The sequence below is a fragment of the Lissotriton helveticus genome, chromosome 11, assembly GCF_964261635.1.
Source record: "Lissotriton helveticus chromosome 11, aLisHel1.1, whole genome shotgun sequence".
In the NCBI taxonomy this organism is placed as follows: Eukaryota; Metazoa; Chordata; class Amphibia; order Caudata; family Salamandridae; genus Lissotriton; species Lissotriton helveticus.
In genome coordinates, this window is record NC_136072.1 from 631656515 (window position 1) to 631670322 (window position 13808).

Genomic DNA, 13808 nt, shown 5'->3' on the forward strand with positions numbered 1-13808 from the left:
GTATTGAATCTATACCTATACTTAAAATAGGTAGTATACATTAGTTTCTAGGCACACTGTTGATTGTTCGATTATTCTTTATTAGGTTTTAAGTTATACAATGTAGTAATACAATACAATAAGCTTTTGTTGAACTACATTCATTATACAAGAAAAACCATTTTATATTAAGTATTTGGGTTCATCTTAAGGAGGTCTGACCTAGAAAGAGAGAAAGAAAGAAGAGGATATGAGCAGAAGACATGATAGGCAAATGATTAAATAAAAGAGACAATAGTAATGACCAGTGGCGGTTGGCACAGGTAAGAGCGGTGTGGAGGGGTTGAGGATGGAATTTGACAGATGACGAGTTAAGTAACATTAAATACAATAAAAAACACTTACCTTGCGCTTGCTGCATCACAGATTTGGCGATGTGACGAGCACAAGGTAAGTCTTTTTTTTAAACATTTTATTCAATATTACCTATCCCATCGTCTGTCGGCTTGCATCCCCCCCATCCGCCACCCCTCCTACCGCTCCTACCTGTGCCGGCTGCCACTGGTTATGACGTAATGAAAATGCAGTGTGTAATCGTATGTTGAGGGATAAAGACGTCTGGTTCAGAGCTCTGTGTGTGGCATATTCATTTGCATGCTCACACACATAACACAAAGATTAATAACAACAGAACACAAAAAAAACATACCAGGGCACAACACGACAGGCAATACAGCATGCACACAGCAACCACATACAACACGACAACACAATGCAATAACACAACACAACACTCAGCACAAAAACAACGTGTCACCACCACAACAAATTGCAACGTAAGAAATATACACAAAGAATATTGCCACACTACACCACCTCCACAAACCTGCTTTCATCATTTCACCCTGAATTAGGTAGAAGAAAGGAGACTCACATCTTGAAATCTACATTTGTGTACTTTCGAATTCGATGATTCCAAAGAATGAGTCTTTTGTGTAAATACAAAAATAGATTTCTATATTTGTAGATTTTTTCTTTTTCTGACTCGTGCCAGCTGTTTTTTATTCGCAGATTCAGTGCCTAACTTTCAATATTGCCCCACAAAGTGTAAGTAAATGCCTTCAGTGCGTTGTTAAGATAGGTTAATCAGTGCTGTGGCCAGTGTTATTTCTTGCTGTGGACATGAAGCAGCAGCCCTTTGGTGTGCGTGTGTGTTCCAAATAAAACTGTTGACTTTAGTTAGCTTGCCTGCCTTGTGCAGGTTGCAAGCAGTGGGTGGCTGTCTGATTGGTTTCCTCCGCGGAATCAGATCGGCGGCCAGGAAGTGTAGCTTTGATAATAATGTTGTCAGGGACAGATTGGTAAGCTTGTGTTTTCTTGTTTTAATAACTGTAAAGCTGCGGGGAGCTGGGTTGCAGGGAATGAGTGTGGAACACAGACCCTACTTTAATGACGCTGGAAGGATTGACGAAGTGTAACACTCGGCTTGCAGTTCACCTTTCGCCTTGAAGGTATATGACCTACAGCTGTTTTTCGTAAAGGAGGTGAAGCGAAAATGAAAGTCCCCGCCTAAGAACCAGAGAAGCTCATTAAGCTATTACTGCTAGCGACAAAGAGACTCCTTCAACAGCCATAAAACTGACTGTTACCGATGTTCACAATGTAAAAGCCTCATACTGAGGAAAAGCATGAATGGAACAGAAATGAAACCAGTTCTCTTTAGTCTATCGTTTTATTTTTGGATGTAAAAATAGTAAAGTGCTTCTTCACGAATTGCAAAGGGTGTGTGTGTGTTTGGTTGAGTGGGAGGGTGAAACAAGTAAGCACAAACTCAATAGGCCTGGCTTTTTGTACGTGAAAACGCTGAAGTGCTTCTTCACTGATGGGAAAGGGTGTGTTTGGTTGAGTGGAAGGAGGAAACAGTACTAGCAAACTCAATAGTTCTGTTTTTATTTTTTAAGTGAAAACGCTAAAGTGCTTCTTTAGTGTTCGTAAAAGGGCGAGCGTTTGGTTGAGTGGAAGTGTGAGGGGGTTAATGTGATTCAATGAATGGATGGATGAGTGTAGGTACGAATGGATGTATGGGTGAATGACAGTACGTGGGTAGATGGGTAAGTAAGGGACTGCATGGACGAGAGAGGTAGTGAGTGCAATTATTATGGGTGATTGGCTGAGTGCATCTATGGTTGATTGCTGGATGAATAGAGGAATTAGTACATGGATAGATCGATGAGAGATGTGGATGGTGAATGAGTTGAGACAGAGGGGAGCAGGAAGACCCTTGAAAACACAAGCTGCATGCCACTCGCTGACAAGTTCTACATCTAAAGCAAAGACTGTCTGTCACCCATAAAATGACCCTAAATAGCTCCTAAAAACACAACAAAGTCGAGGATTGAAAGGAAAAATGATGATCTTAAAAGAAATGTGCTCTCTTATGCACATTTGGAATATATTCATTAAGCATTACCTGTGTTTTTTTGTACCTAAGGATAATTCTGCAGTTCAGCTGTACCCTCAAAATGCAATAATTCTCATCGCTTCACCAATGTAAGAAAGGCGCTGCATGGCTCAAGAGTTCAATAGGCCCTCCCTGCAGACAACAGAGAACTACAAGAGAAGGGACTGGCAAGAGGTTCAGCATAAGTGAGATGCCTACACAACATAACACAACACAAAGGAAAAGTGTGAACTGTTTTGACTTATGCATGATGACAGAATTTACTCTATCTTCAATAAGACACAGATCAGGGAAAATATTGACTTCAGCAGACCAAGCTAAACACTCTCTCTCTCTCTCTCTCTCTCTCTCTCTCTCTCTCACACACACACACACAATATAACATACCTATATCTATGAGGACAGGCCATTGACCATAATGAAGTGTGCAATTACTATTCTAACTCCAAGCATGCTATGATAGTAGGGTAGGTTATAAAGCGCACCGAAGCAAGTCTAACCACACTTTTAGTTTTTTGATACACTCACTCGAAAGTCCTCATAATGCACCGGTTCTCACAAAGATAGTGTTTGTCTGGTTCTGCCAAGGTTATCCCACACTACGAGGACTGAGCAGGTCCCTAGTATTGGTTACACATACACACACACACGCACGCACGCACACGCACACCCACACGCAGGCATCAGGAATGAACGTTATAATCCCACACATAAAAGGAAGAGCATGAGCATCAGCAGTATAAGACTCAACCTCACCCATTAATTGGGGACGTAACTGGTGGTAAAAGAGTGGTGGTGAGCAGCACACAGTGCAGAGGAGGCGTACACCTGGGCACAAATGTTCTATCGTTATATCACAGTATGTACTATTTATGGTCTATAAATTCCATAATAAAATTGAATTTTTATTTCAGTATTTGGAAGAACGCTGGCTTGTATTAGGGTTACTTCGGCTCACCACTGTAAGGAAGGTGTGCATCTGTTTTTAGTCCTGTTTTCTTCCCAGTTAGTGGGCCCTTAGAGCAGGCGGACGAGGAGTCACAAACAAGTCGTTTATTTGAGGATTTCAAACGTGGGATCTAATGGACATCTAGCAGGAGAGAAACATTTCCTTGAACAGATTTGTTTTCAGCTTTTTTTTTTAGCACAGCTAAAACCTCATACCGATTTGCCAAGTTACTCTTCTTACCAGTGACTTGTAGAGGTTACTACTCTGATTCAATTGTATTCTTAGCCAACCCATGCTAGTAGCTTTTACTTTTTTCGAAGCACCGACACACAAAACCTGTTTTTGCTCAGTTGCACTAACTTAGGATTGGCTTACAATTCACATAGCCAGAACCTATACCTGTTGCCATGCACGGAAACAAAAATGAACTCTGCTACTTTCAAATTGAAGGGTTCATATGCTCAGATATTAGTGAGAAAAACATATTTTCGTTGTCATATTACATACATTTATATTAATATATATGTGTCAGAAGAGGCAAGCAGGGCAGTGCCTACTGATGACTCTAAGCAGCATTTTGTATGCTGGGTAATCGTTTTATCATGCTAGTTGTGTTTCCTAAACCCTGCAACCTATAGGATGTAATTAACAGCAATACAATGTGAATAGTATTTGCTAATTGGCTAGAAGACCAGAGGACATTAGCTGGTGGTTACCTCCACGTCACTTCTTACTTATCCCAGTCCGGTCCAGTTGAGCGCTTCCGCATGCCAGGCAGCCTTGTCCCAAGCCTATAAACAAATTGCATCTATACCAATACTTTAACTTCATAGCCATTTTTTAAAAACTACTATTTCTCCCCTTTTAAAAAATATTTTTTAAAGGAACTCCCACCATTCCTCTACCGGTAAACAGATAATATTTAATTTCCTATCAGTGTTGCCAGGTTGGCATATTTTCCGCAAATAATCGGCAATATTTTTTCCAATTGTGCAGGAAAACAAACCTCTCGTGGGATGGACAAATGTGGGCGTTATTTGCCCCTTTGTATGTTACATTTGGTAAATGCAGTAGCACCGTCAGATTCTCGGCATTCTCCAGGCAGGCCTAAGGTTCTGCGCTGCCCACGGATTCATATCAGAGCCGTCAATCTTTAAAAGAGTGACAGAGCTACCTATGACGGCCCTGCTTCATGTGGCAAGCCACCCCCCAGAGTGTTTGGACCAATGAGTGGATGGCCTTTCGTCATTTTTTATTTATTTTGATGTGTTGCCCTGGTCTAGGACCCATGGTCTGGACCTTGAGGGAGGAAGAGTTGAGGAGAGTCAAGGGCAGGATGGCCTATTTAGAAGACTGCTGCTTTGCTCAGTCTGAGAGTCCATTATTATTCAGGGAATAATAATAATAATAACAATAAGAAACGGTTAATTCTCCTGTGGGAGAGATCTGTTGTGTCTAGTCACATTTCTGGCTCATCCTAAAAAAACATTGGGGACCATATTTATCAAAGGGTTGCAACCATGCAACGGAGTGCAAAAGCGACGCAACCCTCAAGATGCGGTTTATCGAGCCACACAGGTCCACCTTGCGTGTCAGAGTGCCTTTATAAATCGATAGTAACGCAACACAGCGCAATTTGCTGCATTGCGTTACTCTGCCCCAGGGAGGCGTTCCATGGGTGGTGCGTGGGTGTTCCCAAGCAAAACCCATGGATTTTGATGCATTCCCAGATTTACCATAAGTGGTAGACTTGGGAATGTGCCAAGACTGTTATGGCTCCCCAGCTCAGGCATAATGAGGAGAATTATGTTTATTTCTTTTTTCCCCCCTCTTTCTCTGTGTGCTGCATTGTGCAACACAGACACCTTTGCACCATGGTGCAAGTGTGCCTGCATTGGCGGTAGGCAGCATATTGTGAGGCAGCACTGGGAAAAGGCAGGAGTGTGCTGTATTATGTTAAATAGTATTATGTTAAATACTGTTGATTCATGTCCTTTCCCTTTCACACAGTGCAGCAAGGTGACTTGCTGCGCTGCACGATATAATGATAAATATGCCCCCAAGAGTTATATGCCTGCTTCAAAGCACAATATGCAACATAAGCAGCTTATTGTATTTCAATTTCTCAGTGGGTTACTGCTTTTGACACAGATATCTTTTAGTTACTTGCAGTTAGAAGTCACAATCCTTCTACTAAAGCTCAGTGAACCAGCATGAACCTGTAATAAGGAGCTGCATGTAACTAAGGCATAGCTTTAGAACCTTGTTTTTTTCCTCAATCTTTCGTAATTAGAAAGCTAGTCAAAAGAGTGCCTTCAGATCATAATACTGTCAGATTAGCACAAGCAACCACTGAATAATGTTTTAAATCCTGACTTTGTGTGCCATTATACCATTATGCTTTGTTATCAGTTTTTGTAAAGTGCAAACTCACCCCAGAGGGCATCCTGGTGCTGAAAGGCAGGAGCAGGGTGGGCCGATCCAGGACCAAGACTAGGTGAAGACCCATGTTTTTCAAGAACTGAGGAGGCAGCTCTGATGTGCTCAAGAAGGTTGTTCCATGCTTTGCGCGCGAGGTCGGAGATCGTCCAACTGCTGGATCTGGTTCTGCAGATGCAGGTATGCGTGTGTGAGTATGAGTCCGGCTGAGTGGAGGTGTCTGGTAGAAATGCAGAAGTTAATGTGATTTTTGAGGTAGGTAGAACTGATGTTGTGCTAGACTTTGTATGTGTGCTTGAGGAGTTTGAAGACTGCCTATTTGTGGTTAGGGATCCATTGGAGGTCTTTGAGGTGTGGGTGATATAGGTGCAGGGGGAAGTCTGTATGTGAGTCTGGCAGCCACATTCTGTTTGTTCTAAAACATTTGGTCAGTTGTGCATTGATTCCTACATAGAGTGCATTGCCATAGTCCAAATTGCAACTGATAAGAACTTGGGCAATGGTTCTGTGGATGTTCAAGGCAAGCCACTTGAAAATCTTCCTGTCATCTTAAGTGTGTAGAAACAGGAGGCGGAGACTGTGGTGGCTTGGCCTGTCATAGCAAGCTGGTTGTCGCCTATTATTCCAAGGTTCTTTGCATGGGTGGTTGGGTTGGGAGTACAGACAAAATTAGTAGGCTTCCAGGTGGAGATCCATACTAAGGTGTCTGTATCAAAGATGACTACTTCTGGCTTGTTTGGGCTGAGATGAGGCAATTGATTTTCATCCATCTGGTGACTTAGGTCGTCAAATGCGTTATCCTGTGAGAAACCGAGATGTAGTTTGGATGCATCGTATCCCGATTTTCAATTGATTCGTAGGAGACATCCAGCCTTAGTCCATGTATCCAGGATCTATAGTACTGAACCCCACACATACTGATTGGGATATACCCATTGGAGTTGGTAGTGATATTGGAATTACCACTTACAAATAATATATACCCTAGGATATTTAGGCCAGACATTTCTTGAGTCCTTAGACTGACCAGTGAATGGTTGCTTCTGAGTTATGGCAATAAGTCAGACAACTATAGTCCTGAGGAGACCCAAAATTTTATAGGGGTCGAAACGTCGACAATTGTTTCACTTGGATATTTTTATTAACTATTGCTTCACTTGTTGTGATGGGATACACACATGTGTTTCTACTGTAAATACGTAGAACCAGTGAACCTGTATAGTTGGCTTCTTATGTTTATATACTTTTTATATTTGTCTCATACACTTGTGCATTGCGTTGCCTACACTTATGTTATTTATTAGATTATTATCCACATAAGGAATTTTGGGGGAAATAATAATCAGAGAAACCATTGTCAAATAATATTTTTATAATTTTTTGTATATATGTGTATATGAAAGATTACCAAAGTGTGTAGGCACCACTTGGTGTTTATGAATAATCTATTGATTGGAGGCTTCCCCAAATTAACGGAAGAGGTTTGCCGGCTTTTCTCAAAAGATCACTGCTTGCATGTAAATAGTACTGACCCCGGTCCTCCGGGGGCATAGGAGGGGTTTTCCTTGTGATAAAGATATGCATATTATTTGGTGGAACAGCTTCAATGGCTTGTCCAGTGGCTAGATGGGAAGGGTTTGGAGACCCTAGGTACTCTGATGCTGACAAGCAGGAGGTTTCTTGCAAAAATTCGAAATCCCAAAATTCAAATAGGGCCCTGAGGTTCTTCTGCAGGTGGCACTAAAATTCTGGAACAGATGTACTCGGCGCGCAACTGGGATTTCCCTTTATGCACCCTCTGGTGGGTGTGCAGAGGGGTGGGTGATGTCTCCTCCTTTTTCACACAGGGTCAGTTGAGAACTTGGACAGCAGCAGTTATAACAACAGTCCGTGACTGTTATCAAGAAGGAGAACTAATCCCTCTATACAAATTCCTTACGCAAAACGACTTACTCCCGGGTTAGTTCTTAAACTATCATGCAATGATGGGAACCTTTAGTGCAATGTGGGGGAGAGGCAGTCATGAACCAGTCACACGCACACAGTGCCACAGGCGGTGGTGACACTAGGATTGGTGAGACGTTTAGTGAAATGGCTCTATAGAGCCAACATGGCAAAGACAGTGCAGCCCTTGTACCATTTACAGGACAAATGTGGAGCCCTGGTAGGGAAGGGACCTGTCAGATTCAGACTGGAGTATAGCACTGAGCAGCCCAAAGAAAATCTCTAGGAACTCCAATTTTAAATTCACTCAATTCAGTCTTCTGCACATGACCTACCTCACCCCACACAGATTCACCATATTGTACGGGGACATGGGACTGCAATGCCCAAGGTGCGGGATCTCGATTGCAAGATTTGCATGTATGGTATGGGATTGCCCTGGTTTACAAGTTTACTGGCAACCGATTGTTGAAATATTAAATGAAGTGTTGGCATGCTCCTTGCCCTGCAGGGCAGAGGTCTGCCTGGGTGTGGCTTTTACCGCAACCTAAAGCAAAGAAAGTGGGTACTAAATTTGTTGATCTCACACTGGTACTAGCAAGAAGGCGTATATCTCTTAGATGGCGGGTGGTAATAAGGTCCAAAGTGACTGACTGGGAACAAGATGTATCTGCCTGGGTCAGAGCCTTAATAAAAGAAGACAACCAAAGCTTGAGACATTGACCACTTGCAGATTATGGTCCAAAGTCGTGCGAGCATGGGATAGTAGGGGGGGTAAGAGTAGGAAGACCTCGCCCAGAAATATTCTGAATGGAGATTGAAATGGGGAACCTTAACCCTCGTACCGCAAACCCGGAATGAGGAGACAAAATGTTCAATCGAATTCTGAAATACCCCACCTTAACGTGTCATTGACACTAGAGACCCCTAATGTTTCAGAGAATAATGTTGGATAAACAATTTAGGTACATGTAACACCTAATTAGACACTGGCCCCAGGATACACAACCTGTTGATTAGTTTACTATGTTAAATGTTATAATTAGTCTTGCTTTAATGCAATAAGATATTTACTATGTGACAATTATTCATGACTCCCCTGCGGAATAATGTATGGTGATGGGATCTTAATTCGATAAACACCATATTATTGGCCTAGTATACACAATATAACCTTGTGCCTGTATAATTATATGAATAGAGTTCATCGTAGTAGCACAGTAACCAATGATTCACTTTTAGCTCGATTGCTCCTATTGTTATGACCGGAGCCATTGTGTTTCATTTCTCTGTTTGCGAGTACCGTTTCCCTGAAATCACGTGATCACGTTCTCTGCTCGAAACCATGATGGCCAGTCAAGCCGTCTACTCTATTCATTAGCTTGTAGCTCAAGTAAACTCAAGGTCACACCTGCCTTTCTTGTGGGATGTGCTCATTCTAGCAGAGCCCGTTCCCGTACTCCCCGGGCTACAGGTAGACAGGGAGGCACCTTACTGACCTGCCCCCGGAATAGCTAAAGCCTAGGCTATTTGCAATCAATTGTGCCATATATGGGTATTCCTTTTGGCTCACTGACAATTTGTATCTTTCCTTGTAAGGTGGCATTGTGGGATATATGAAACGTATATATGCTTTGTATCTTATGCACGTAGTCAGTCTCCTCTGCGCACCTCTGAGGGCCGTGTAGACTGAGGCTCCCCTGTCAGGGCTTGTATTTGAAGAATAAACGATTGAACCTTCTCCATTGCCGACTGAATTATTATTACTTATATTGGTATATGGGCTATTGGTGAGTATAGTCCATCGATAATTAATTTGATTCCTTCAGTTGGCGACTCCGCCGGGACTCCGCGATAGGGTCATCCCCTCCTGTAAACAGGGGTGACGGGACAAGGAGGAGTTCTGGCCGAGTTGGTGGACAGAAAGAGGATCCTGATTTGAAACACCTGTTTGGGGTATGAAAACAAGCCGTTCCACTCTCGAGTCCAGTATCCCTCCCAGCTACTGAAGACCCTATGCCGGAGTCCTACGGGCTTAACCCGAGAGAAGAACAGACTGTGTTGGTCTGTCTAGGTGTCGGCAGTGGAGAATTCGCAATCGACCTAAGTGCACCAGGTGAGTGACATTTGTAATTGGATTGGATAAGGAACGCTCAGAGGAAGTGTTTCCCTTTTTTTGATGACAGTTAACTGTTTTTGAAGGTGGCCGGGGAAGCCGGACCACGAGGGAATCTGAGGATCTACCATTGTGGCGAAGGGGCTGCACGGGTGGATACCTCACGGACTTGTTTGGTGAACACTTGAGATTACACCTGATGCCTTAGCGAAGTACGGCGTTACTCGCTTGGCCGAACCCTCTCCCGGAAAGCCCTGGGAGCAACTGGGTAAGCGAGGGTTCTGGAGCTGCGTGCCCAGATGCCCAGCCCAACCAGCACAGGACCACGGGATGGCCTGAAAGAGGGTTTGTGGTTCACCTATCAGGTGCTCTCAGAACAGTCTAATGACTGTTCCCTTTTGGTGAGATTTTGTTGGTCTGGAATTCTTTTGAATCGATTCCCCGAACAGGAGTCGACGGGCTCTGTTCGTATTTGAAGACGTCATTTGCATAGAATAGATTCTGAGAAGTATTTGCCTTGCACTGTTTTACAGCACTTTATTGTGACGATTGAATGAAGAGTGTATGAGTGGCTGGTGAAAAGGGACGCGTCCAAGTGGGCATGTATTTTGAGATTTTGTGCAGACAAACCGTGTAAGTATCATCATAATGTCTTGTTTTAGCAAAATATGTTTTGGGTGCTGTTGTCGGCGAGGTACACAGCTTGAAGAAAGACAGCCGGCCCCTCCTGAGGGCAGCCCCAGTTTCGATATGTATGTCAAACATGGTCTACAGCCGATTTTATTTAATACCCTTTGGAACAAGTATACTAAAGATAATTCAGATTTACAATGGCCTCTTACGGGGTCTTTTGATGAGAAAAACATTAATTATATACAGAATAAATTATTTATCAAGAAAAGCCGTCAGTCGATGTTTGATTCCTTGAACTTATGGTTGAAGGAAGCTAAAAGACGACGAATTCGAGAGGAGAAGCTGGGGAGGGTGAAATCGGGTCAGACAGTCACTCAGAAAGCAGTGGCGTATGATAAGGAAAAGGTGGAAAAAAATATTGAACGGATGGATAGGCAGTTTCGGTTGGAGACCGATAAAAGCTATGTGGCTAGACCAGAGACAGGAGATGAATTAGAAGAATTGCTGGAAGCCCGACCACCTCCTCCTTATGCCCCGCAAGGCTTGAATCCAGCCGTACCCTTGTTACGAGTTGATCAGACGGGAGCCGTCTCGGCCGCCAAACCACAGGTAGGGGCGGTCGCCACGGCCCCCGTTGGCGGATCAGGACATGATGTTCCGTTTTCCCCTCCTTCCCTTTGACCAACTACCTCACCCTTAATATCCCTTCAGCCGGACGCGGCTGTCCCTTCTCCCTTGGACCCTGTGTTTCTCTCCCCTCCGACTCAGACTACTTTAGATCTCCGAAATACAATTGGTCCGGGTGCCATGCCCAAACGACCGTTGTCTGACTTGAGTGATCAATGAGCTTTCACTCGGTCGCTGTTGGGACTGGAGGAGAGGAGAGCTATTATAATTCAGGCGTCCCAGTGGATGCGGAATCCTATTTATACTTTGGAGGATATTTGGAGTACCATGAAGGATTTTGAACGCGTTGCACAGCAGCTGGCTCTAGAGAGCATGGCGATCCAATTGATTTCATTATGGGAACAGTGTTTTGAGGAAGGATTGCCTCCTCAAATACTGCGTGACATCAGGGATCATGCTCATAAATTCCATCTCCAAATTGAGGAAGTTTATCAGAATGTGACAACGCTTTTGCATTATCGGGAACGGATGCACCGAAAGAGTGCCGAATGGGGAGCACAGCACCCCATGAGAGAGGTGCATCCTCTTTTTTTCCCAGAACTACCTGAAATAAGGGATAACGGGGGCAATGTCACAAGAGCACGAGTGGACGCTAGACTTCAGGAACAATGGGTCTACACCCCTTGGAAACGAAGTAAGGTCCTTACGTTAAAAGCCCAGCTCCCTGACCCCCGTAAAAATCCTACAGCTTATTATAAAGAATTGACCGATGCCGCCAATTCCGCCATCATGACTATTGCTGATATCGAGCAATTTTTTGGTCTCCTGATTCCGGTAGATATTTGGAGACAAATACATGATACGGACCATGTCCCCAAATTAGGAGGAACATGGGATCAATTGAAAAATTGGGATAAGGAACGAAAGCCAGGTGAAAAACCCCGGGATGAAATATTAGCAGTACCGGATAAAATTGTCACCTACATGAAGACTCTTCTCCCTCCTAGAAAAGTCGATTGGGATAAACTGACCGCATGTAAACAGAAAAAGGACGAGAGTGTGTCAGATTTCTTTACTAGGTTCGAGAAAGTTTTCATAGATTTTAGCGGCCAGGACCTCTCTACCGAGGGAGGCGTATGCTTTTTTGTGAATGGATTTGTTACAAATTTACTCCCGGAAGTTATGTCCCGTCTCCAGTCGGCTGAGAGTACCTGGACTACGGCTGCTCCTTCCGTCATCCTCAGCATGGCCCAATATTATGAGCATCGTGAAAATGAGAGTAAGGAAAAATCAGAGAAGAAGACTAAAGATCTAAAAACGAGAGTGCTACTTCAGCAAGTAAGCCGAGGGCACAATTTAGGGCGCGGAGTGCGTGGCTCCTTTCAGAGAGGTACAATGGCGGGTAGAGGTAGAGGAGGTCCTCCGAATATTGGGATAAATCAATGTTCCTATTGTAAACAGGAAGGACATTGGAGGGCGGATTGCCCTCTGTTGCAGGCCAGGAACGGATCCAGTAGAGGACGAGGAAGGGGTCGAGGGAACATAGACCGAAATAGTATGCGACGAGAGGACTCGCAGTCTGAGGGTCCACGAAATAGTTATTTCGATGACCCCCAGAACAGACAGTACTACAATGAAACTTATCAGGATGACAGGTATGATGGACAGGATTATGCATGAGATAGCCATGGACAGAGCGGGGGCCATATTACAGTACCAGTTGACCAAGAAGGACCTTATGTAGAAGGGGAATTGTTGGGTACATCAGGAAAGTTTTTAGTTGATACAGGGGCGATGAATAGTTTGGTTGCCCACACACTGGTCCCAGGGGCTGCTCTGTCTGGCCAAAACAATGTATCAGTAGGATTCTCTGGAATACCGGTGGTAAGCCCCGTTTTGAAACCTCTGCCTTTTACCATAGGCCCTATTTCTATGCATATGCCTCTTCTCTTGACCTCTAATTGTGGTGAAAACATTTTGGGTTTAGATATTTTGAGGAAATTACATGCACGTATTTATTGTTCCCCTGATGGTGTTTTTCTGACTATGCAGAAACCACCTGTGAAAATTGCTCAGTACCTTGCTAAACATGAAACACTACCCCCTGAGTTTTCTACGATTTCCCGGACACTGTGGGCTACAGGGGACACTGATGCTGGTCTTTGAGATTGGCCCCTGTGTCAATAACCTTGAAACCAAAGGCCCAGCTGCCTCGCATTCTGCAGAATAAGATTTCACCAGAAGGTGAACAGGCCTTGATGCACATTATTCGTGACCTTGTTGAAAGAGGGGTGGTGGAAGAAACAGCAGCTAATGTTTGTAACAGCCCTATTTTGCCGAGTCTGAAAAAGACACAGATTGATGGTGCCCCAGATTATAAAACTGCATATCATTTTGTAAATGACCTTCGAGAGGTCAACAAAATTGTGGTTCCACAGTATCCAGTGGTATCAGATATTACGGCGATTCTTACAATGATTCCTCCCACAGCAAAGTATTTTTCAGTAATCGACCTGAAGAATGCTTTCTTCAGCATTCCGATTCATCCTGATAGCAGACATATCTTCGGATTCTCATTAGGAGGCCAAAGCTTCAGATTTACGCGTGCACCCCAAGGCGATACAGAAAGTCCTAGCATATATAGTCAGGCCTTGAAAGCA